The 22,527-nt window shown below is 36.2% G+C and overlaps 1 protein-coding gene across 1 annotated transcript in view; it reads left to right on the forward strand.

Moving 5' to 3' along the window:
* LOC115235859 (potassium voltage-gated channel protein eag) overlaps positions 1-22,527 on the forward strand; it is a 102,175-nt gene that overhangs the window by 44,666 nt on the left and 34,982 nt on the right. The window lies entirely within an intron of this gene.

Raw genomic sequence — 22,527 nt, forward strand, 5'->3', positions numbered from 1 at the left:
AATTTATATTATATATATATAAATTAGATTTAAAAATAAAAATAATTAGCTTCAAAATGTGAAAATTTTTATAAAATACACATATAAACACTTCACATTTTTTTAAATATATGTAATGTGTATATATATGTTTTGAAATATAACTTCTAAAATATGACTTTTACAATTAGCGACAATTATTAATTAATTTTAAATGTGTACATTAAACTAGATGACCGTAACAAATTTTGGGATCGACTAAGAAACAGCGAGGAAGAAAGAGAAATATTTCAAAGGAAAAAGGTTGGAGTCTAAATTCTCTTCGCGCTTGAAACCTTTCTACGATACTTAGACTCCTGCTTTCATCGCACACAGTTTAGCGCCAAATGAGGTTACTTGAAAGTTCTACAAGGTGTTACACACGCTTACCGTAAAGGAAGGTTTAGTCTCCGTGCGCGAACTTTAGTGCATACGTGATGATGTTAACAAACTTGTACAGAAATTTGCTTCACGAATCGTCGTTTCGTCCGACATCATGTGTCATTTTTTTTTTCAACAATGCAACACGCAATACCGCAGTGTCTCCGCAGCGAACGTAAATCGAGATCGTTTCCTTCTACTCTCTCCTTGAACTCGTTGCGATAACTCGCGAAATCTCGAAGTAGGCGACGGACGCGTGCATAAAACCATCGCTATAGTCGCGCCGTAAAATTCGTCTAGAGCATTCCCTTTGAAATTTTCAACGTCCCGTCGTCCGTACTTTTTCTGATGAAAAAAACAAAGTGCACGATTCTTTAAAAAATACCGATCTCTAAACTTGTAGTGCCCTCGCCTTTTAATCCCGCAGTTTCGTAAAATATGCAATTCTTTGTGTGAATCTTTCTAAATTTTTTTGAAAAAAGATAAGCGAGAGAAAGATAATTGGCAATTACAGTTTGAAAATTTACGGAAGAAAAGGCTGAGGCATGAAATATAATACTGTTGCAAACTTTGCTCGCGTACATTATAATGGAGACAAAGTACGGCGACTATACGTTGAAATATGCATTTGTCGTATTTTCAGACTCGACCCTACAACTCTAAAACCGCAGGGGATCATGATCGGATTCATTATTAAAGCAGATGTGCACGTGGATCCCGAATTTAATGACAAATAACTGCGAAAAGATATTCATATTCAATTTGAAGATTAACGTGCAATTTTTTCACCACATATTTTCAAAATTCCTCAAAATGCGAAGACATTTATAGGAGGAGAGTCATCAAATCCGGACACATATTAAATCTCTTCTTAATCAAAGAAACGAACTAAAAATATTTAAATACCCTTTTCCAAATATCCTGTACTTAAAATGATAATTAGTAGAGATATAGTGATAAGATATAACGCACGATAAAATATATAACAGTAAGTAGACTTTGAAAATAGACACGCGCGCACGTTAATTTAGTATCCCTATCAAAAGAGTTTTTCCGAAGGTCGCAATGACCCTGAAGGAACAGCCTATCCCCATTCGCGATCTCAGCAGCGCGTGCCGTAATTACATTAGTTGTAACAAGTTAGTTGTAGGCAACCGGCAGCGACGCTGTATCACGCCACAGTTGAGCACACACGGATCGCTACGCGTGATTTCGACCACGCCTTATCAGCCCTTCGCGATCCTCGTACAAGGTTCGCCGTGGCAGCCTTGACGGGGGTCGACGTTGACGAGGGGAATTCCGCGCCCCCGACGCGCATTAAGACGAGCGACAGCACGCGATCCATCCGCGTCCCGGCGATAAATTATCCCTCGTAATCGTTGCAGTTTTCCGACGACAGGTATGCTTTGGCGGGAGAGAGGGGCTGCTGCGTACCACCCTCGATAAAGCTCCGAAGTGCCTTTGGGAAAAGTCTTTGCGAGAGAATAGTAGTCGCGTGAGATGGTAATCCTCGTAGCGAAACGAGCGATGAATTTAGATTCCCGCGATATGTTCGAGTCGATGAAGATCGAGCGGCACGAAGGGCATGGAAATATTCGTAACATTACTAATTATATAGAAAAAAAATGAGTCGATGGTCGTAATTAAAGATACTCCAAAGACTTTAATAGTCTCCGATTCCCCTTTTTTAGAAATTGAGAAAATTATTCTTTAAATTTTTAATTTACCAAACTAGGAAATTAATTTCTCCAATTCTTACAGAAAGGTATGTAATTACACTAATTATATCAGATTTTTAAATTATTATAAGATTTTTTGCATACACTGAAAAAAAAAATTGTTAACTTGACTAAATCCGTTCAACTAATTACCATTATTTAAATTGAAATATTTATATCTTTAAGTCAAATACGACATATTAAATCTAACATATATTTGACTTAATACTTAAATATTTCAATTTAAAAAATGGTAATTATTTGAACGGATCTAGTCAAGTTAATAATTTTTTTTTTCAGTGTACATATTGTAATAGTTGTCATTTACAGTCTTTAATATCTTTGATGGAACTTTGTATACCCATTTAAGAAGAGGTATACTGCAGATAGACGTTTTCGAATCTTCGTCTTTATCCGACGACCTCCTTTTCGACGAGAGGCACGAATCGTACCATCAAAGATATACTTTACAAACTCATCTCCCGACTGTACAATATATATATATACTCCCGCCATTTATGATATAACTTAATTAAATTTGGTCACAATAAAGCTGGGAAATGAATATTTACCTGGGGAACGGACTGCTCGTATATTGTGCTCGATAAAGTTTCAGCGGTACTTGTTTGTAGCGCGTATTCTTTTTGTTGCTTATCATTGCTAAAAGCAGATTTCAAAGTATTTTACGTAGATATAACTGGAGAGAGGAGAGACATTATATTTTTATCTAACGTTTTACATATGGAAGCTTCGTGTCTTTATAACATAAATCCAGATTTTTAATAGATTTTTTAGTTGAAAATAACTAACTGTCATTTAAAAGAAAATGACAATTGGTTATTAAAAGCTGAAAAACATTATTAATAATAATATTGTTAGAATAATTTTTTTTATGTAATAATGTAATAATGAAAATATAATTGCTATATAATTAGTTAAAATTGCTATATAATTAGTCTCGAAAGTAAAACATGTATTCTCGGCATTAATTTTTAATCGCAAGAGGAGACTCCGGGATTGTAATAGTTGCGATGTTTCGCAAGCGGTCTTTCTGCGACTGCGTTGCTCCCGGAAGAACATGAAATTTGCATTTCCAAAGATACGGCAGTCGCTCCCGTACAGTCGTATATGTGTATAAGTATATATATATTCACGCCGGAAGTTTAATAAATAAGCAGATTAATTTTTCACGAGCGCAGAAGTGCTCCCACCTTCGTCCTGCCCTTTCTCCCCCTACGAGCAAATTAATCGCGATTCATGTCATGCAAACTCGGTGTCGCAGATGCGTCTGGACCGTGAATAAAAATGGGTAAATCGCGGTTTGCCGTGTCGAGACGAAATGAGTAAATTTGTCGAGCTTTTCGCCAACCGACTTGCATGAATGTATGAGTACTGAGAGAAGCGGGCTCTGCTCGAGCTTATTAGTGAGAGATCGTTGTAGACAAATTAGTTCGCGGGAGATTTTATCCTTCAAATTGCGCGGAGCCGTTATCTAGCAAGGCAAAATTTCCTCCATCCATTAATTTTTTTTTAAAACGATTTTAGTAGAAAGAGGAGTTTATTATTGAGTCTTTCTACTTATACAGTGTTCGTGCATAAATGTCCGAGCATATATCTCACAACTGATTGAAGTTACAAAAAAGTTTAATAAGAGAAATTAACACAGTTTTCAGTTTGCAATAAAGCGCATGTAAAAAAAAAATTTTTATTTGTAACCTTTTTAAGTTATGAAGGTCACCATCGTTTTTTTAAATGAAACCTCCTATTTTTTATTGTATATTCTTATAGCCATTCTTGAGATCTTTTCAAAACACTATAATAAAGTATTTTTTCATTAATATATATGATGATATAAAATATGTATTTTATATCAAAATATGCCACAGATTAAGATATAAAAAACTCGAAAAATACTTAATGAAAAAAAATACTTTATTATAGTATTTTGAGATGGTTTCAAAAAGGGCTATAAAAATATGCAATAAAAAATAGGGGGTTCCATTAAAAAAAAAAAAACGGTAATGATCTTCATAACTTAAAAAGGTTACGAGTAAAAAAAATTTTTTACATGTGCTTTATTGCAGACTAAAAACTGTACTAATTTCTCTTATTAAACTTTTTTGTAACTTCAATTAGTTGTGAGATATTTGCTCGGACATTTATGAACGGATACTTTGTATATACTGATACGTATTTATAAAGGGGATTGTTTTACAATTAACGACAATCCAGTAAGATTCGCTTTGAGTACAATTTTATATTTAGAATTGACAAGTGTGTCCGCGGATTGCGGACTCGATTTAAATTATCTTCGAACGATTCCAGGATATAATGACAGCTTCTTTGACCCGATGATTCTTGTGCTTCGTGTAGAGCGAGCGCGATTCTCCCGAATTCCATCGCGCGCATTTATTTCGTATTGTCACGTCGATGGCGATACGACGCCCGCGCGTTTCTATACCCTTTTTATGATCACGATATATTAAATCGAGCACAAGCATTTTCCATCTTTCCCTTCGTAGAGAAGAGAGAGAGAGAGAGAGCTGTGCTTCGCGAATTGGGACATCGCCTCGATTCCTCGATGCAATCCGCAGATGTATGGGACTCTGTCGTCGTAATAACGCGCCGGCAACAAAGGAGGAAGTGGAAGCATTTTCGGTTGCTACGTGATCGACCTCGCCAATACTTAATACTTTCTTATTTTCCAGCTTTTTCGCTTTGCGTAATGGAAAATTGTGTCGGCGTCCAGTGTTCTATAGAACTATAAGAAAAAGCGGGCGAAGTAAGAAATAATCGTATCGAAATTTTTAATCGCGAAGAGATTTTGATTTTGTTCTATTGCCATGAAAGAGAGCCTTTAAGAGAATCGGTCGTTATCATCTTTTCTTTATGCATGAATTATAAGAAAATATGTGAATTTATTTTTTATTCGCAAAAGCAAATGAAAGGAAAATATGTAATATTTTCACTGAAATTTTAAAGACTTTTGTATGATTACAATTATTTATTCGTCTGATATGATAAAATTAAACGTTTTCTAACAAAGAAATCTGTTTTGAACTGGTCTTATGTAGAAGAAATTATATTTTTTTTTGTAGATCAGTAATATTGAGGTCAGGAAATTATATAAAACAATTTATTACAGCAATGAAAGATTATTAGAAATTCATTTATTCATACACATACATTATGTATAATATATAATGAAATAATCTGGCAGAAATGACGGTTAATTCTATAATCTTGCGGAGAACTTAATCCTTATCAAATATATACAACCTACTATCGCCCTAATGTGCGTGTGTAATATTTCTTCCTTTTATTTCCACGTTTTAGGCAACGAAAATCATGCAAAGAATATATATAGCCACTTTTCACGCAAGTTAAACAATATATATTATGCTATATCATATTTTATACATATAATATATCTGCTATAACATTAAGTATTGTCTTTATTATTATACATATATAAGGTATATAATTTTTGCCATATAAAAAATGCCGTATAAAAAATGATTTTCTAAGGAAAAAAAATTCTTTTATATTGCTAATATATTAATTTTTCCTAGGAATATGTAATAAATTGCAATCACTCAAAAAAGTGGTATTGCAACTACAGCAAAAATTTTCTGGGTGCGCAAAATTAACTGAGGTACATAAATGATTAGCAAATACTGTGATATCGCATATGTTTCGCATTTAATCAATCTAAGTGACAGAGACAGAATTTATATCTGAACTGTTTGTGAAATTTAGAAAGAATGTTTTTCTGTGGCGCCTATCCATGTTAAGGCCAATCATACTTGTTATAAAGTTTGGCTGTGGTAGACAGAAAAAATTAGCGGCAAGAAACAAATGAATATATAATCCTCACGTCTAACATATTTGTATAACGCGCTCAATCTATCTAGCTCTTTTAAACAATTTTTCTCAATTTTTCGATGCTGCAGTTATAATTGGCAGTTATATTTCTCACAAAGATCGTTCTGTAGTATCGAAACTCATATTTATCCAATGCAGTGATTAACATTTGGCAATGGGACCTAAATTTTCTAGAAGATATTATTAGAATGTTGCTGCTATAAATTCTATATGTAACAGACAATATTCTAACAGATACAAAAAATAGCGATAAATTTTTGTTGTGACACCTAGAAATCTACCTATATCAGCAAGACATTTTTTTGAGTGATGTTTTGCGTGTTAATGCGTTTTGCTTTGTGCAATCATATAGCATATGGCATATGTAATAACACGACCTTTTACAGAGCTCGTATTATGCTAATTGAAAATATAATTTTGACGCATTGCGTTTGTTGAGCGCGATAATAAACCACTTAGACATTTCTTACAGAATCGCCTTTCGTGTCTTTGCGTCACAATGATTTTCAGAAAATCCTTGTACGAGAAAGAAAGGTCGATTCGTCGGATACATAATTAGACAAATGCGTGTCAAAACGAAGTAATGAGCCTGAAATAATGTGAAAAATATTATTGTACTTTTTGACATTTAGAGATACAAACTCAATATATACTTAAATAGAATTCAGTAATATCGACACGTATTTGATGATAACACCCGAATAAACACTTCCGAGAACGATGTCAATTAATTGATTGATGCTATCGGATGTTTTTTAATTGGCTCCTGTTTCCGCGTGGTGACATTACATCAATTCACGTTTTACAAAGGTTCATACAAAATCTCCAGTGGAAGATTTATCTTTTCAAATTGGCTCGTGTTTTATTGTAATATTAGCAATCTGCAATTTTATCACAGGGCTAGAAACCAGCTGTGCGTACAAAATTAATATTTTTTTTTACATTACATATATACATTTCGATGCGCGTGTGAGTTTATTCTCGATGCATCGCGTAAGTGTTTATAAAAAATTTACACGCTCGATGATGTGAATAATTTACCGCGCGCGAATGAGAGCTCGAGTAACAAAATTTATAGTTGTTCGCGGATTCAAGAATTTTTATTTACGCGTAATATGGGATATTTTACGAAAAATTTTTCTTTTTTATTTTACAAGAGTGATTCTTAATCGAGCGAGTTGTTTGTAAAACTATCGCGTATTATCGTGTCAAGTTCATCTCGATATAGTATCATGAAGAATTAAATACTATACAAGTCGCGGTCGCAAAAACTCTATTGTTGTTATAACCAACTGCAAGCGCATGCAAGTCTATTCGCTTTTGCTGCACCTTGACCCGATCTAACTTCGGTCGCGAGGGTTACTCGCGTGCGAATCAAGATTAAGTAAGATCGGTCTGACCTTACTTGCTGTCGACCATCCGACACGATCGCCACGATGCGTAATCGTTTTTTGAAGAGAAGGTAAGCTCGTCGTTCATATCCGGCGTTCTTTAACAATCAGCGACCGATAAGACTCGAGCGCGAGTCTTATCGGCGAGCGAGATTACGATATAGCGGTCTCGCAAATCGATTTGATGATACATTCGGTACAATTCTTGGAGAAAAGTTGCGTGTATATAAAAAAGTTTTATTCAATTTAATAAATTTCTGCGAAGCTATCACAATTATTACCGACGAATTCAATATCATAATAAACGATATAATATTTATTTTATAGTTTAAAGTTTGCACGTCTTTTGTTGTGGAAATATTTTGTTAATTTTTCTCGCAGATGTAATATTCAAGTTTTTTAAAGGAAATTGCCACAGGTCTTTGTCATTTGCTGCGACTATAAAATTCAAAATACGCGACAAAAACGATTGATGTGTATCTCAATTTGCGTTGACGATGTTTATTACCTTTTTAAAAAAAAGGTAAAAAAAGGCGCCAGGTACAGGCGCCAGTTGTGAAAAACTGTTATATGCATTTATAAAACAGTATTACTTTAATTTAATCTGTACAAAATAATGTTATTATAAATTATTGAAAATAAAAACTTAAAAATATTTTAACAAAAAAAGTAGTACAAATATATTCTACAAAAATAATTATATAAAAAATTGCGCCAACAGAAAGAAAATTTATGTTATAAAATTTTTTTATTTTATTATTTGCAATATTAAGAAAAGTTATATTAATTATTATTACATGTATTTATAATGCTAAACGTCAACGTTCAATGTTACGTACATACAACGGTAATATTGTCAGAAACGCAATTCACTTAGCGCAATATCATAGTGATCTGACATAGCTATGTGTGAATTGGTATGTTGCATCGCTCATCGTGTATTATCGCGATGGATAACCCGATCGTTGGAACAATGAAATTGATTACGTTTCTCGCGATAACGACGAAAAGGGTTAACACTATCTGGCCTTTCGCGCGTGGCAATTTCACGTGGGCGTTATGTATATGGCTCTACCGTGTGATCTCTTTTAATTGCGGTTAAGAAATTAAACTTCTTTCAATCGATCCATCCTTTTAGAATGTCCAAATCGATTTTGCAAGAGAATCACAAAAAACACACAATATCTTTATCATTTTTTAATTTTTGTTCAACGTTTTATATCTAATTTTTTTAATTTAATTTTTAAGTTTTTTTCTCTCTCTCTCCTTTCATTCATGATATATCTCTCCTTTATATATTTTCTTTTCTTTTATTTTATCATAGAGAGTCTTTAATTATAATACAGGATATTACATTTTCCTCGAAGAAAACATATAATAATACTATTCTCTATAATATATAAGTTAGATAAAATTAATAAGCTATTTTATAATCTCCTAAGACATGTAATATTCAATATTGTAAGAAAAGAGAAATTTCTTTTCTTTTGTAAGATCGCACCACATTGTATGTCTTGATAAAGCCATGTCTCGATGCAAGCTGATAAAATACATACGAAGTATACATACAATTCTATTGAGGCATGTCCTTTTTTATCAAAATTGGGGTAGAATAATATAAAAGTACATTTTAAATTATTATGGCTCTTCTCCGATGACGTTCTCGTGCGAATTATCAGTCGAATATTTAATGTTTATTTGCAATAAAATTACGTTTACGTGAAATGGTCTGTCTTAACTCGTTAATTCGATTTATTTTCGAATGTACAAAGCATTTTCCAAAGTTCAAAGTTCAAATGACGTTATACCACTCAAGAACAGTCATAATAATAAAAGAAAGGTAGTCTGATCAAGCATTTATTCAGGCAAGTTTATATATTTTACGCTTGTTTAAAATCACTTTACGTCTCTGTAAATTATCAGATTGACTGCATTAACGTTAGGAACGTAAAGTCGGCGATTTACGTGACTAACGGAACTTAACATTTTGTTTAATGAAGCACATTTCCGTACGCTGAATATTTCCACGTAATGAATTTTCCTCGTTAAGTACCAGAGAAATTTACTAGGGGAAACTACGACAAGTTATTCAACTATCTGATAATATATATTTTCCCTGGGGGACTGAGAGAATATCGTTGTAATTTGTCGCATGTGTTTACGTGTCATGATATAACGCGACATTTTACAAAATTACGAACAGACTCGCCGGGATCGCCGGCCAAAACATCGCACGATTTTTCCCAATAACGCGATGCACGGTCGTGTTCGCATTTTAAATCTTGTAGCGTTGCATGGTTGCCTTGGCGTGGGCTTAAAATGCGTGAAGTATACGGTTCCTGTGAAATTCAATATGTGACATATCGTCGTAACAACAAATTCGCGAACGTACTGCTAAAAATCCCAATATACGGTTATTGTCAAAATAAAATACGTATCATTCGAAAAAAATACATTGAAATTGAAGATGTAACGCTGGCGTATTTTTTCTTTTTATATTTTATTTATTTATTATAGATTTTCTGTCACGCGCGTGAGATGATTAAGATAGATAATGCTATCTCTTTTTCATTCTTTTTTAAGTAAATAATTTTGGGTAAATATCCCAAAGCCCGTGCAAAATCTTATACACATATTAAACTTTGATATATATTATATTATGTTTGTATATATTAGAGAATACACACATTTGGATAATATCCTCTATAAAATTCTTATCTTAAAACATTTTTCCTTACGTAATTATGTGCCAAAGAAATCTTGCGAGATGCTCTTAACGGAGGAGCTTCGCAATCCATCTGATTAGAAGAAAACTGCAATTTATTAGCGAGATACGCGTGTCTAAGATTTGAATGGGGCAATCGATAGCGGGCTATCGCCGGCTATGAATTTATTTTCTGATTTACAAGAAGGTTACTTCGAACGTCGTCGTTGTAGAATCAGTGACTCGTACTCGCGAATACGGATTAGTGTTTGAAAATGTAGCACGAGAATTTTTCTCCGCGGTGAATACGACTGCCACGGAAAATTCTGGAAGACGCTCTTTCCCACTTTATGCATGCCGTGTAATGTTGAGTAATGGCGAGAGAGGAAAGCAAGAAAATCTAGCTAGCGGCTACGTCGGATACTTTTATCGTACAGCATTTACTAATGGATTGGTATCATGTTCTGCCATTTTCTCGGGGCCGCCGGATGGATATTCACGCACATTATTTCTATGTCGAAGCAATTACGAGGTCAAGATTTATCTCTTGCGAGCGCGTAGAGTATTTCGCGTAGCAAAAGCGAATTGCATTGGCGAGATAATGTATATCTTTTTCGCTTGAACTTGAAATAAAAGAAAAACGAGAGATAAAAATCATTTTTGCTTTCTCATAGAGGAAGCTTTGTTTTCGTAACAACATTTTTTTCCAGTTTTCTATGCCAATGTGTTTAGAATGTTTCAAAAGGTCGAAAAATTATATTTTTTAAAAATATCTGTATGTATGTATGTTTGTATGTATGTATGTAAGGAATATACATTGTACGACCTCTAACTTCCGCAATTTTTGAGATATCGAGCTAAATTTTTAAAAATGAATAGAGTATCTATTAAAGGATGGTTGGTATTGAATTTGGTGAGAATCAGTGAAAAGGTTTATTTTTTATAAAATTTTGAATTTTTTAAGGAATGTTTGTGCTTGCTCCAATTTTTGCAAATTTTTAGATATTGGGTTAAATTTTTTTTACATAAATAGAGTATCATTAAAGGATGGTTGGTATTGAATTTGGTGAGGATCGGTGAAAGGGTTTATTTTTTATAAAATTCTGAATTTTTTGTGAAATGTTTATACACGCTTTAACTTTTGCAAATTTTTAAATATTGAGTTAAATTTTTTTACGTAAATAGAGTATCATTAAAAGATGGTTGGTATTGAATTTGGTGAGGATCGGTGAAAGGGGGTTCACTTTTTATAATTTATTTTGAATTTTTCAAGAAATATGTACACGCTGTAACTTTCGCAAATTTTTGGATAGTAGGTTAAATTTTTTTTACATATATAGAGTATCATTAAAGGATGGTTGGTATTGAATTTGATGAGGATCGTTGAAAGGGTTAATTTTTTATAAAATTCTGAATTTTTTGACAAATGTTTGTACACGCTCTAACTTTTGCAAATTTTTAAATATCGAGTTAAATTTTTTTACATGGATAGAATATTATTAAAGGATGGTTGGTATCGAATTTGGTGAAGATCGGTGAAAGGGTCACTTTTATAATTTATTTTGAATTTTTCAAGAAATATCTGTACACGCTGTAACTTTCGCAAATTTTGAGATATCTTCCTCTATGAGGAAGCCAAAATTGGAAAAGTCGCTTGCTTTAAGAAACTTAAACTTTGTGAACAAAATAAAATGATAAGGAAGCAATGTGTAAGTCTCTAACACAATTTGCAGTTTTTTACGACACACCATGATAATATCTCTATCGCCTAAAATATATAGGAGATCGACTTCGTCCGATTTTTGAAAGACTTTCTTCCATTTTTGTCGTCTATAACGTTAAACATATTTATTTTTTCTAACATGTTCTTTTCTTCCGGAAAGCAGAATCGATATCGGGCATTTCGCGGGGAATAGATTAATAAATCACGGATTGGATTCTCCTTTGTCATCGCAATTGCTTGCGAAAATCGTCCGTCGCGGCAGTGCGGCGCGTTGCCTCGAAGGCAACGGACATTTCAAAGAGCTTTTACGCCGTCGTCGTTACTTCTTTAATTCTTCGAATTCTCCACGTTTGCTTTCGAAATTTATCTCGAGCTGGAAAGAGAGTGGCTCGACGCGGTGGCGTCAGTATTTCGGTGGACCATCCATCCGTAATCTAAATCTTTTTAATGCGTTTCATCGATCCATACCAAACCGGGAGTGGAGTTTACAGCGAGCTTCGATTCTCTTCGCCGTCCACCATTCGTCTCAATTAACTTCCTCTCGGGATCGCAGAAGCATTAATTGGTCCGGAATCGTTTGCCGTATTTCCGCGATTTTTCTTGAAATCTCTTTCTCTTCCTCTCGAAAAAGAAAAAAAAGCAGAAATGCTTTAGCGCACGAAAACAATTTCACACATCGTCGGAGGCGATTCAAACAGGTTACTTAGCATAAAAGTAAAACTGACGCGGAAATTCTGGGAGGAAAGAAGCGATATCTTATTTCACATCTTAATTTTTTATTCCTAATAAATTCTTGTAAAATTCATTCATATATGTAAAGTAGCTAATAACTGTTGAACTGTGTATATCGTGTATCATGTCGCGTGAGAATAATATTATCGCATCGAATATTCAATTAGCTATGTACAACTTGATCGACCGATCATGCAATCTACATGCAACGTGTTTCGATGTTTATCGTTTCATCTCTAATCTAAGTGTGTATTTCTAAATATTTCTTTTTAGGTATCTCGTCAAAATCAGATTATCTTTCAAAAATGTACGTGTCACGCGATTATTTTTTCATTATTTTTATATACGATAATGTGATAAGTTTAGAATTCTCTCTAAATTTCGATGTCACTTGCTTTTTTCACCCTCCGTCTTCATTTACACCTGCGTTTTCTTGTTTTAACGTCCGAAGGCTACGGCTTTACCGGAAAAATGGAAGATATCAGTTGCATTTTATTGGCCTCTAAGTAGAAAAGTCCATTAAAAGCATGTCTGACTCGCGTCCGTGAGTCAGCGTTTGCGTGAATGACGTAACGTCATCGCTGTAGAAAAGAAAAAAACGGCGGATTCACTCCATTATACCCGAATATCCCTCATCATTTCCGAAGCGAAAGCACTTCGATATTATGGACGTCGAGTGTATATCGGATCGGATCTGATTTCGATTTGAACGGGACTAAGACAGATACTCATCGCGAGAAAGGATATTATCAATTCTATAAACAAGATGGCGATAAATAAATAGTAGATATAGCGGATGTGATAATGAAAAATAAATAATTCGAATCTTTTACATTACGTGCTCTTAGCTAATCTGAAGGGGGATACTCGTTTGAAAAAATGAGCATATTTCCTAGATTTTTTTGCAGAGCGACGACTTGATGAAATTTTTTAATTTTTTTACAATATTGATACAATATTATTAACTACTTAAATAAAAATTTTCAGCTTAGAAAAAAATTTTTTTTTAATGTTATGGGAATATTTACAGAGCTCCTCCAAATTTTAGATGGCTGCACGGCATGAAAACGTTCGTAGATCATATCCGAAATACAAAACACATACATTTTTTTATTAAATTTATTAATAGCTATCTGCTATCCAAGCGTTTTTTTTCAAAATTTTAAAAAATAAAAAATGGCGTGTTGAGAAAAAGTTTCATTTTTTTTTTTTTGAAAAAAGTCCATCTTTTTTTGTTTATAACAAAAAAATAGAGAATTGGATTAAAAAAAGGTTTCATTAGCAGATGCGGAATCTTATTAGGAACTCGTATGCAAAATTTGAAGTCAATCCATTGAACGTAACTCGAGTTTTCATGCACACCGTGCATAAAGACATAAATCTGCAAATATTGGCATAACTTTTATAAAAAATTTTTTTTTAAGCTGACAATTTTTAATTACGTGCTTAATAATATTGTATTAATATTGTGAAAAAAAAAGTTTTTATCAAATTGTTGCACTGCAAAAAATCTAGAAAATGTACTTATTTTTCGAAGGTTCAAACGGATATGTCCCCTTAAAATTAATATATTTATGTACGTAACAAAACACATACATTTTTTTATTAAATTTATTAATAGCTATCTGCTATCCAAGCGTTTTTTTTTCAAAATTTTAATAAATAAAAAATGGCGTGTTGAGAAAAAGTTTCATTTTTTTTCTTTTTTGAAAAAAGTCCATCTTTTTTTGTTTATAACAAAAAAATAGAGAATTGGATTAAAAAAAGGTTTCATTAGCAGATGCGGAATCTTATTAGGAACTCGTATGCAAAATTTGAAGTCAATCCATTGAACGTAACTCGAGTTTTCATGCACACCGTGCATAAAGACATAAATCTGCAAATATTGGCATAACTTTTATAAAAAATTTTTTTTTAAGCTGACAATTTTTATTTAAGTGCTTAATAATATTGTATTAATATTGTAAAAAAAAAAAAGTTTTTATCAAATTGTTGCACTGCAAAAAATCTAGAAAATGTACTTATTTTTCGAAGGTTCAAACGGATATGTCCCCTTAAAATTAATATATTTATGTACGTAATACATACACAGTTTAGCTTTAGAACGGAAAGTAAGCACCGGTGACGATATATTTAAGGTAAATATATGGATTTTTTTTATTGATGTGGATATAACGTGAGTCATGAACAGGCAATAAATTAAGTAATAATAACCGACGTGTAGTTTAGTGAGTATACTGATCCTGGTACAGGTCGCCGCGGTGGCATTCCGTGGCTAAAACCTTCTACATGCGCCTCAAGACGACATATACACACACATATATACACACGCACATACACATTATTGGCATAACTTTTATAAAAAATTTTTTTTTAAGCTGACAATTTTTAATTACGTGCTTAATAATATTGTATTAATATTGTGAAAAAAAAAGTTTTTATCAAATTGTTGCACTGCAAAAAATCTAGAAAATGTACTTATTTTTCGAAGGTTCAAACGGATATGTCCCCTTAAAATTAATATATTTATGTACGTAATACATACACAGTTTAGCTTTAGAACGGAAAGTAAGCACCGGTGACGATATATTTAAGGTAAATATATGGATTTTTTTTATTGATGTGGATATAACGTGAGTCATGAACAGGCAATAAATTAAGTAATAATAACCGACGTGTAGTTTAGTGAGTATACTGATCCTGGTACAGGTCGCCGCGGTGGCATTCCGTGGCTAAAACCTTCTACATGCGCCTCAAGACGACATATACACACACATATATACACACGCACATACACATTGTCATTGCGCGCGCAACAACTTCATAACGCAAATTATTAATTAATAGATACGTAAAGCTCTGGGGCACTATAGCCGCGTGCTGTTGGCACGTTGATGGCAATCAGAGCTAGTTACGTTGAAATTTATCGTGCATAACACCGCAGAAATGCATTCCCATGTTTAATGCATACCGAATATCCACGACCAATATCTTTCTCTCTCTCTCTCTCTCTCTCTCTCTCTCTCTCTTCCGAAATAATGATGATTCGCCTATTCACCGATGGCGCGGATATTGATCACACAAGCTGATTAAGTATAAATGTAACTAAGCTGCTGACTCGCGCTGCTGTATATAAACCGCCAAGCAAGAGAGAGTCTGTGAATACAACATATAATCTAAAATTATTACACTTATTGATATTTAAATGATATGTAATAAATGATTAATAAATAAATGTATAATTTTCTGGAACACATTTTTAAAAATCGTGAAATGTTTTGTTTAAAATATCGATGCCACACACATATAAATAATAAATATTCTGTTATATTTTCGTTGAGTAAGAACTGCATATGTAAAAAAAGAAAACATTAGCTGCTGTACATAACGGATATATAGATTGAAATTTTGTTTTAATCTCTATTCGGGTGAGGTTTTTTTTCTTTTTCCTTTTAATCAAATTTATTCGGGCTTTTGTGCAGCGCGCTGTAATTGAAAACGAATGGACGGCATACCAATAATCTCTCTTCGATTAACGCTACGCGGGAGATAATGCAATGAAAGCCACCGACTCTCCCTTAATGGAAGGTATCGCGGCTTGACGCCATCGTCCATGTGTTGATTTACGAACCTCGAGGTAATTTAATGAGGTGTGTCATTGTTTTGAGACTCTCTTCCTCTGTTCAATCCTTTACGACGAGATTTTTCTTTAAAATAAGACACGAAGAATATTATAATTCAATAAAAGAATTTATAAAAATTATTGCAATCATAAGAAAAATTTTTAATGAAAAAGAATTATAATTACAAGATAAATTGTAATAATAATTTTTCTAAAGGGAGAGAAAATGACAGAGAGAGACGTTATAAAATTGTAGATAAAGAATAAACTTAAAAATATTAAAAAATAACACTTCAAAAAGTTTGTAGAATCAATTCGAGAAAATGTTGAACGTACTAGAATTTTTAATTGAACGCGATATTTATGATTTTGACATGTATATATATTATTGCGAATCCTACCTTATAGCTTTGTTTACTTAAGTTGGAAGGAAACATTTATAGTGCGGCGATAAAAGATTGCTACACGACTACCACTGTAATTAATTAGCGATTGGGAATGAGAAGTATAATCTATACGTATCAGGTTTGGAATTGCAAGGTTGTGTTTCATGTTTCTGAAAAAATTCAACGATAAATTTGGCCATCGTAAAAGTCCTCAACTAAAATAGGAAGATTTTAAAGGGGATGTAACAACGTTTGAAAGTAAGACTACATACATGCATATAGGATCATATATAATGATTTTCAATTCTTAAAATTTTTTAATAATAATTTTATTTATTATGCATTTAGGATTAAGATATTGATCAGAATCATCGCGATCTGCCAAGTAAATAGATATTAAATAAACGAAATAATCTGTACGAGTACAGAATGGTAAATATTGTTCAGGGATTTTGCAGATAAAACGAATACAGTTAATCATTTATATAAGCAATTTATTATGATAAAATAAAATTCTATTTTTATCACGTAGTTAAAGTAAAATAGGGATACTTTATAAATTTTGCAAAACATAAAAAGCACATAACGCGAAATTTTATATAATGGTTCGGGATGTAAAGTTTTTTGTTGCACATCTTTCGCGCTCATACATATTCATAAATTCTGTTACTTCACAAGATAGGATATATATGTAGTCACATATTTTCTAATACACTGAAAGGATTAAAAATTCTTTTCTCATAGCTTTTAAACACATTAGTATCCAAGTAGCTTCTACTCTATTATATTTTATACAAGCTGTATATTATTCTCTATTATATTTTATATATTGCATTTATCGAATAATGTAAAATGTAATTTATTTATAATAGATGAATGCTTTGATACATCTGATAAATGAATTAGTTTCAATTTTGTAATATATATTCTCTAACTATTATTTACAATAATAAACTGTTTTGCGTGTAGATATTTTTCTTTTGCTTCCTCATAGAGGAAGCTTTGTTTTCGTGACAAAATTTTTTTTCGAATTTTCTATGCCAATGTGTCTAAAATGTTCCAAAACGTTGAAAAATCATATTTATAAAAAATGTCTGTATGTATGTATGTATATATGTATGTGTGTATGTGTGTATGATGTATGTACGCAATATATTGTACAATCTCTAACTTCCGCAATTTTTGAGATATCGGGTTAAATTTTTTTTTACATGGATAGAGTATTATTCAAGGCTGGTTGGTATTGAATTTGGTGAGAATCGATGAAAAGGTTCATTTTTTATAAAATGTGTGTGTGTGTGTGTGTGTGTGTGTGTGTGTGTGTGTGTGTGTGTGTGTGTGTGTGTGTGTGTGTGTGTGTGTGTGTGTGTGTGTGTGTGTGTGTGTGTGTGTGTGTGTGTGTGTGTGTGTGTGTGTGTGTGTGTGTGTGTGTGTGTGTGTGTGTGTGTGTGTGTGTGTGTGTGTGTGTGTGTGTGTGTGTGTGTGTGTGTGTGTGTGTGTGTGTGTGTGTGTGTGTGTGTGTGTGTGTGTGTGTGTGTGTGTGTGTGTGTGTGTGTGTGTGTGTGTGTGTGTGTGTGTGTGTGTGTGTGTGTGTGTGTGTGTGTGTGTGTGTGTGTGTGTGTGTGTGTGTGTGTGTGTGTGTGTGTGTGTGTGTGTGTGTGTGTGTGTGTGTGTGTGTGTGTGTGTGTGTGTGTGTGTGTGTGTGTGTGTGTGTGTGTGTGTGTGTGTGTGTGTGTGTGTGTGTGTGTGTGTGTGTGTGTGTGTGTGTGTGTGTGTGTGTGTGTGTGTGTGTGTGTGTGTGTGTGTGTGTGTGTGTGTGTGTGTGTGTGTGTGTGTGTGTGTGTGTGTGTGTGTGTGTGTGTGTGTGTGTGTGTGTGTGTGTGTGTGTGTGTGTGTGTGTGTGTGTGTGTGTGTGTGTGTGTGTGTGTGTGTGTGTGTGTGTGTGTGTGTGTGTGTGTGTGTGTGTGTGTGTGTGTGTGTGTGTGTGTGTGTGTGTGTGTGTGTGTGTGTGTGTGTGTGTGTGTGTGTGTGTGTGTGTGTGTGTGTGTGTGTGTGTGTGTGTGTGTGTGTGTGTGTGTGTGTGTGTGTGTGTGTGTGTGTGTGTGTGTGTGTGTGTGTGTGTGTGTGTGTGTGTGTGTGTGTGTGTGTGTGTGTGTGTGTGTGTGTGTGTGTGTGTGTGTGTGTGTGTGTGTGTGTGTGTGTGTGTGTGTGTGTGTGTGTGTGTGTGTGTGTGTGTGTGTGTGTGTGTGTGTGTGTGTGTGTGTGTGTGTGTGTGTGTGTGTGTGTGTGTGTGTGTGTGTGTGTGTGTGTGTGTGTGTGTGTGTGTGTGTGTGTGTGTGTGTGTGTGTGTGTGTGTGTGTGTGTGTGTGTGTGTGTGTGTGTGTGTGTGTGTGTGTGTGTGTGTGTGTGTGTGTGTGTGTGTGTGTGTGTGTGTGTGTGTGTGTGTGTGTGTGTGTGTGTGTGTGTGTGTGTGTGTGTGTGTGTGTGTGTGTGTGTGTGTGTGTGTGTGTGTGTGTGTGTGTGTGTGTGTGTGTGTGTGTGTGTGTGTGTGTGTGTGTGTGTGTGTGTGTGTGTGTGTGTGTGTGTGTGTGTGTGTGTGTGTGTGTGTGTGTGTGTGTGTGTGTGTGTGTGTGTGTGTGTGTGTGTGTGTGTGTGTGTGTGTGTGTGTGTGTGTGTGTGTGTGTGTGTGTGTGTGTGTGTGTGTGTGTGTGTGTGTGTGTGTGTGTGTGTGTGTGTGTGTGTGTGTGTGTGTGTGTGTGTGTGTGTGTGTGTGTGTGTGTGTGTGTGTGTGTGTGTGTGTGTGTGTGTGTGTGTGTGTGTGTGTGTGTGTGTGTGTGTGTGTGTGTGTGTGTGTGTGTGTGTGTGTGTGTGTGTGTGTGTGTGTGTGTGTGTGTGTGTGTGTGTGTGTGTGTGTGTGTGTGTGTGTGTGTGTGTGTGTGTGTGTGTGTGTGTGTGTGTGTGTGTGTGTGTGTGTGTGTGTGTGTGTGTGTGTGTGTGTGTGTGTGTGTGTGTGTGTGTGTGTGTGTGTGTGTGTGTGTGTGTGTGTGTGTGTGTGTGTGTGTGTGTGTGTGTGTGTGTGTGTGTGTGTGTGTGTGTGTGTGTGTGTGTGTGTGTGTGTGTGTGTGTGTGTGTGTGTGTGTGTGTGTGTGTGTGTGTGTGTGTGTGTGTGTGTGTGTGTGTGTGTGTGTGTGTGTGTGTGTGTGTGTGTGTGTGTGTGTGTGTGTGTGTGTGTGTGTGTGTGTGTGTGTGTGTGTGTGTGTGTGTGTGTGTGTGTGTGTGTGTGTGTGTGTGTGTGTGTGTGTGTGTGTGTGTGTGTGTGTGTGTGTGTGTGTGTGTGTGTGTGTGTGTGTGTGTGTGTGTGTGTGTGTGTGTGTGTGTGTGTGTGTGTGTGTGTGTGTGTGTGTGTGTGTGTGTGTGTGTGTGTGTGTGTGTGTGTGTGTGTGTGTGTGTGTGTGTGTGTGTGTGTGTGTGTGTGTGTGTGTGTGTGTGTGTGTGTGTGTGTGTGTGTGTGTGTGTGTGTGTGTGTGTGTGTGTGTGTGTGTGTGTGTGTGTGTGTGTGTGTGTGTGTGTGTGTGTGTGTGTGTGTGTGTGTGTGTGTGTGTGTGTGTGTGTGTGTGTGTGTGTGTGTGTGTGTGTGTGTGTGTGTGTGTGTGTGTGTGTGTGTGTGTGTGTGTGTGTGTGTGTGTGTGTGTGTGTGTGTGTGTGTGTGTGTGTGTGTGTGTGTGTGTGTGTGTGTGTGTGTGTGTGTGTGTGTGTGTGTGTGTGTGTGTGTGTGTGTGTGTGTGTGTGTGTGTGTGTGTGTGTGTGTGTGTGTGTGTGTGTGTGTGTGTGTGTGTGTGTGTGTGTGTGTGTGTGTGTGTGTGTGTGTGTGTGTGTGTGTGTGTGTGTGTGTGTGTGTGTGTGTGTGTGTGTGTGTGTGTGTGTGTGTGTGTGTGTGTGTGTGTGTGTGTGTGTGTGTGTGTGTGTGTGTGTGTGTGTGTGTGTGTGTGTGTGTGTGTGTGTGTGTGTGTGTGTGTGTGTGTGTGTGTGTGTGTGTGTGTGTGTGTGTGTGTGTGTGTGTGTGTGTGTGTGTGTGTGTGTGTGTGTGTGTGTGTGTGTGTGTGTGTGTGTGTGTGTGTGTGTGTGTGTGTGTGTGTGTGTGTGTGTGTGTGTGTGTGTGTGTGTGTGTGTGTGTGTGTGTGTGTGTGTGTGTGTGTGTGTGTGTGTGTGTGTGTGTGTGTGTGTGTGTGTGTGTGTGTGTGTGTGTGTGTGTGTGTGTGTGTGTGTGTGTGTGTGTGTGTGTGTGTGTGTGTGTGTGTGTGTGTGTGTGTGTGTGTGTGTGTGTGTGTGTGTGTGTGTGTGTGTGTGTGTGTGTGTGTGTGTGTGTGTGTGTGTGTGTGTGTGTGTGTGTGTGTGTGTGTGTGTGTGTGTGTGTGTGTGTGTGTGTGTGTGTGTGTGTGTGTGTGTGTGTGTGTGTGTGTGTGTGTGTGTGTGTGTGTGTGTGTGTGTGTGTGTGTGTGTGTGTGTGTGTGTGTGTGTGTGTGTGTGTGTGTGTGTGTGTGTGTGTGTGTGTGTGTGTGTGTGTGTGTGTGTGTGTGTGTGTGTGTGTGTGTGTGTGTGTGTGTGTGTGTGTGTGTGTGTGTGTGTGTGTGTGTGTGTGTGTGTGTGTGTGTGTGTGTGTGTGTGTGTGTGTGTGTGTGTGTGTGTGTGTGTGTGTGTGTGTGTGTGTGTGTGTGTGTGTGTGTGTGTGTGTGTGTGTGTGTGTGTGTGTGTGTGTGTGTGTGTGTGTGTGTGTGTGTGTGTGTGTGTGTGTGTGTGTGTGTGTGTGTGTGTGTGTGTGTGTGTGTGTGTGTGTGTGTGTGTGTGTGTGTGTGTGTGTGTGTGTGTGTGTGTGTGTGTGTGTGTGTGTGTGTGTGTGTGTGTGTGTGTGTGTGTGTGTGTGTGTGTGTGTGTGTGTGTGTGTGTGTGTGTGTGTGTGTGTGTGTGTGTGTGTGTGTGTGTGTGTGTGTGTGTGTGTGTGTGTGTGTGTGTGTGTGTGTGTGTGTGTGTGTGTGTGTGTGTGTGTGTGTGTGTGTGTGTGTGTGTGTGTGTGTGTGTGTGTGTGTGTGTGTGTGTGTGTGTGTGTGTGTGTGTGTGTGTGTGTGTGTGTGTGTGTGTGTGTGTGTGTGTGTGTGTGTGTGTGTGTGTGTGTGTGTGTGTGTGTGTGTGTGTGTGTGTGTGTGTGTGTGTGTGTGTGTGTGTGTGTGTGTGTGTGTGTGTGTGTGTGTGTGTGTGTGTGTGTGTGTGTGTGTGTGTGTGTGTGTGTGTGTGTGTGTGTGTGTGTGTGTGTGTGTGTGTGTGTGTGTGTGTGTGTGTGTGTGTGTGTGTGTGTGTGTGTGTGTGTGTGTGTGTGTGTGTGTGTGTGTGTGTGTGTGTGTGTGTGTGTGTGTGTGTGTGTGTGTGTGTGTGTGTGTGTGTGTGTGTGTGTGTGTGTGTGTGTGTGTGTGTGTGTGTGTGTGTGTGTGTGTGTGTGTGTGTGTGTGTGTGTGTGTGTGTGTGTGTGTGTGTGTGTGTGTGTGTGTGTGTGTGTGTGTGTGTGTGTGTGTGTGTGTGTGTGTGTGTGTGTGTGTGTGTGTGTGTGTGTGTGTGTGTGTGTGTGTGTGTGTGTGTGTGTGTGTGTGTGTGTGTGTGTGTGTGTGTGTGTGTGTGTGTGTGTGTGTGTGTGTGTGTGTGTGTGTGTGTGTGTGTGTGTGTGTGTGTGTGTGTGTGTGTGTGTGTGTGTGTGTGTGTGTGTGTGTGTGTGTGTGTGTGTGTGTGTGTGTGTGTGTGTGTGTGTGTGTGTGTGTGTGTGTGTGTGTGTGTGTGTGTGTGTGTGTGTGTGTGTGTGTGTGTGTGTGTGTGTGTGTGTGTGTGTGTGTGTGTGTGTGTGTGTGTGTGTGTGTGTGTGTGTGTGTGTGTGTGTGTGTGTGTGTGTGTGTGTGTGTGTGTGTGTGTGTGTGTGTGTGTGTG

This window comes from Formica exsecta, unplaced genomic scaffold (assembly GCF_003651465.1).
Source record: "Formica exsecta isolate Colony F162 unplaced genomic scaffold, ASM365146v1 scaffold236, whole genome shotgun sequence".
NCBI lineage: Eukaryota > Metazoa > Arthropoda > Insecta > Hymenoptera > Formicidae > Formica > Formica exsecta.